Source organism: Eurypyga helias, unplaced genomic scaffold (genome assembly GCF_000690775.1).
Source record: "Eurypyga helias isolate BGI_N326 unplaced genomic scaffold, ASM69077v1 scaffold296, whole genome shotgun sequence".
Lineage (NCBI taxonomy): Eukaryota > Metazoa > Chordata > Aves > Eurypygiformes > Eurypygidae > Eurypyga > Eurypyga helias.
In genome coordinates, this window is record NW_010258427.1 from 29,366 (window position 1) to 33,953 (window position 4,588).

A 4,588-nucleotide genomic window follows, 5' to 3' on the forward strand; every position below is an offset into this window, starting at 1 on the left:
TTTTGGCAATGGAAAATACACAGGCAGAGTCCGTTGTACCTAACGGAGGTTTCCACTGTAGAAATCAGTCTCTCATCACCTACGTGTTTGTCTCTGCTCCGGCTGTGGGAAGGTGATGTCCAGACGCTTCCGTGAGGGAGAGGCAGATGCGTGTAAGCAGGACGTGAGGAGGGAGCTCTGCCAGCTCCTGTCTGTTGGTGGCTCTCTCCTGCTCTCCCACTTCCGTGGGGTTGTTTTGGGGGGGTTTGGCTTGCTTGCAAGGTGGCTGAATCGTTGCAGAGTAACGCTGCAGTCATGTGTGAGTATGTCAGCATTCTGTCAGCACTCTGCCCCCAATGAAGGCATCCCTTTCCAGTAAAGGATCTCTAAGGAGGGAAAATAATGATTTTTCCTGCTTCCCTGAAAGCAGGAAACCTCCCTTGGTACTATATGGCAGTGTATTGTTTACGATAGAAATAGATATTGAACTGTATCACGAGGGTATTTTCATCCAAAACACAAGGAAAAGAGACACGTTTGACCTTTCTGCTGTTCATTAATTTCCTAAACTGGGCTAACTTTGTGCAATAACTTGGCTTCCATGAACACTTTTTAAGAAAGGGCTACTGTTAAACACGAAACGCTCTGAATTTTAAGAACTTTAGTGTACCACAGATGTTGAAGTGAGCTATAATGTTCTGTAGAGTTTCTTGCATGATAACACTGAGTTTTGGGGGACTCTTACATCAAGTGGCAGAAGGGCTGACCCAGCATTACCTGCTTAAGAGAAGTCCTGATGCTCAGGTCTGGGTGCCTCAACTGAACCCGAGTGATTTGGGCAGAAATGTGACACAAAGGTTTCATGTGCGTTTTAATATTCTTGTGTTCTGATTTTTAAGACTAGATTCTGATAGTTACCTGAGCTAACAGCATTTTATTCCACAAAAATAGTGTAATTGATTTGCAAGTGCTGTTCAGTGCAACACAGACAGATGGATAACAGGGAAACCTACCCAGGCTTCATCCCTGGGAGATGGAGAAAGAGAGTGGGACCAGTACTATTTAAGCCCCTGGAGCTTTGCCGTTGACTTCAGAGGGAGCAGAACCCAACCCTTTCAGGAAGCTGCAAGTTAATTAATTGACCATAGGATTGGTATGGTTATTGCTTTTCAAACTGGTTACTCTCCCTGGACAATTACAAACTGTGACCGTTAGGAGATCCTGCAGCAGAGATGAAGCTTAGCAAAACCAACCAGGCCTAATGGCCTTGGCGATTCTTAAGGATTTACGGATGCTGCACCAGCAGGCACGCTAAAGCAACGATAGTGCATTGTAAAAGTAGACGCTGTCACCATCTCCGGGCGTGCCTTGGCTGGGATCGGCGTGTGGCGAGGGCATCGCTAGCTAACGTCATCCAACTAACTCATTCCCCATCACTAAGGCTATGATTTTTTTTTTTTTTGCACCTTCATCTACCGCTTCTGATGCTGGCCATCAACAGGGACAGGACGCTCTACGAAACCTGGGGACTGATCGGGTCCACCCTTTCCCCTTCCCCAGTTACCTGTTTTAAAACACCCTCTCTGCTCACACGGAAGCTTTCCCATCTGCGGTAGAGGAACCAGGGGCCGGGAGCCCTAAAAAAAGCCCTTGGAAAGAGGCGGGGTATCAGACCTGAAAGGCTGAAGTCCCGTTTCCCAGTGGCGACAGCGATTCCTTGGTGGGACGCAGCGTAGAGGAAGGAGGAGATGGTAGGTGAGGGGTCTGGCACCCCCCAGCACAGGCCGAGCTCTCACCACCATTGGCAGCTGACGGATGTACGATGGCTCGGTCTCGGATGCAGGAGTTTCTTGAAACGGCCTAACTGCTTCCGTTAGAGCTAATTTTAAGAGAAGGCGGCAATCCTGGTAACAAGTTTAACCCTGGCGAGCCACAGGCTGTTGCAAAGTGGGAAGCTGAGAGTTATCACTGGCTCTTCATCTTCATCTCTGGCTCTTCTTTTAACCCTTTCTTCTCAATAGCTCTATTTAGCGATGCCATCATCCAAACTACCGTTCCTCTTACTTTTTTTTTTTTTTGCAAAGTCCACGTAGTTTGCCATGTGTTCAGTTGAGAAAGATCAGACTTACCCAAGTTCATAAAACGCCAGCAGCCCCGTGATGAGCAAAGTCACACTCTTACAAAGCACTGTCGCAAAGGACGGACGGCAAAACATTCTTAGCAAGGAAACGGATTTCGGTTTCAGCTGCCAGGGGTTATTATAACTAACAGTAAGTAGAGCCATTCGTTTTAAGACTTTGGAAGTGACGTTGGCAGTGCCTGTCTTTTCAAGCATGACCATTACCAGCTTTAGGCTTTTCCAAAATTTCCAGGCATTGTTTCTTGACTTGTGTTGCACGCTGAACATTTTATAATGGCATTGGAAAACGTTTTAAATGTGATGATTTTTTTTTTAATAAAAATGTAGTCTACTGAATATTGCGCGTAAAATAATTTTTCTGTCTAAAATGTCAATATTTTTAACCTGAAATAAACCATGTAATAAATTCATGTATTCTGGGCAGTGGAAATTATTTCCGTTAACGCTCTTTTCTGCATATCATCAATTTGCTTTTTACTCATGTTTCTCCTACTGTCGCTGTAAGCTTACTTGTTGTTTTTTCTTTCCTTTTCTTCATGCTGTCGTTTAGAGCCCTACAGAGAGACAAGTATGGGAGTAAAGCTAAACATTGCATATCAAATGTAATTTTTTTTAGTTCACTTTTATTGCATCACATATAGATGATGTAGTTAATAAAGGAAATTCATCTCACAGTTTTGAAATCAAAAGAATATGAATATACACATGTATATATACGTGTATGCGTGTGTATGTATGTGTATATATATATGTATGTGTACATATATATATAGATGAGATTAGATGATGCTTTCTTTGTTTATTTCTCGTTTTTGTGGTATCGTTTATCCAGCCTAGTTTCTCATATACCTGTGCGTACCATTTTTCTTTTTTAGCCGTCACATTTTTATTTGCGAGGCCATGGCATTTTTACACGGCGTGTCTCATTGCAGACTCCACTCTCTTCTCGCCTGCGATGCCTCCATGTTCTTGCCCCACCAAACCCCGTCTCTATGCATTGGCAGCAGAAGCGCAGCGCTCGGCTCCTCAATGCATACGTTACTCACCGTGACCATCGGAGAGATGCTGTTGTACCCGTCATTACATACGGTCCTCCCTGCAAAATGCTCACTTTCCATTTCTCCCCAAGCATCGTGACTCGGTCGGAGAGCTTCCACTGTGAAAATCAATGGCTTTTCTCTATGTCTGTGATGGCTAGTTGGTTTTTTGGCATAACTCCCTTCTTTGTTGGGAAACCCAGGGTACAGCAGCACCCACTAAACTTCAGAAACCTAAAAGGTGACTGACACCTTTGGGGCATTTCACTCCAAAGCAAAGCAGAAAGCCTGCAGTAGCGCTTTCTAGTCCTTGACTTGCAGCAACTACTCCATCGCAGATATAGACCGAATCCTGTATTTTCGGAAGGTACACATGCCATGGACCAGCATGGTATGAGCAACTGTTCATCTGAAACGGTCAGCTAAGGGCTCCCCTAATCCGCTGCGGCTCACTGGGAGTCGCTTGCCCTTTTTTTGGCAGCTCCCAAAGCCCTTAGCTGAAGGCTGATACATTATTTCATGCATCCCCATGCCTGCACTTCTTCCAGGGAGGCCAGTAATCCCAAAAAATAAAGCGTGGCAGCTTAACTGCTGGGCCTGATTTTCTTCTCCCTCGCCCACTGGTGCTGCGTTGCTCTCCAAGCGCTTCCCCACCGTAGTGTGTTGGGAAAGAGCTGAGCTCCAGCCTTATGCTGACAGTGTTGAGACACTCTACGGAGATGCACCTTACGGAGATGAAATAGGTGGTTAGTTGGGAGCATCCTGAGACCCAGTCACTCCTCGCAGGTTCCCCCCCCAGCCCGCCGTACCGTGGCGGTGATGGTACTAGCTGTACCTTCCACTGAACCCTCTGCTTTAACTTTCCAAGTGACATGGGAGCTGGTTCTAACGGCTTCACCAGACCCCACAGCAGCTGCCCTCGACATCGACCGCAGTAGAAAATCCCCGCCTGGGCAGCGTGGAGTAAATAATTTTGGCCGAGCCCTCGTGCCGGGAGAGGTAGGGCGTTTAGGCTTGTTGCAAAAAAGCCTGGGCCAGGAAGCACTTTGTGCCTCTGCCTTGCTAATCCCCCAATCCCGCTGTTCAGGCCTTTCTCCTGGCAGCCTGCCCAGCAGAAGGGGAGAGCGGATTTCTTTAGTTTCCTCTAAGAAGGATACACCCCCAAACCAAGTTTGGGTCATGATTAACCTGAGCCGTGAATACTTCTCCCTCAGGAATTGCTCCTTCCTCCAAAGCACTTGGAGCCAGGGCAGTCGGGACCGGCCCAGGGCCACCTATTTCTCCGCTTCCCCCAGCAGCGCACAAGAGCCGTAGGAGGTGCCGTCCGGGAGAGATTATTCCTTCCCAACGGCTGTTGCCACATCAAGTCACATACTTGACGGCACTTTCCGGGTTTTTTTTTCGGTGGGGAGACCTTTAAGCGGGTAGGTTG

General features: G+C 47.0%; 1 protein-coding gene across 1 annotated transcript in view; it reads left to right on the plus strand.

Moving 5' to 3' along the window:
* LOC104511624 (latrophilin-3-like) overlaps positions 1-4,588 on the plus strand; it is a 33,009-nt gene that overhangs the window by 19,283 nt on the left and 9,138 nt on the right. The window lies entirely within an intron of this gene.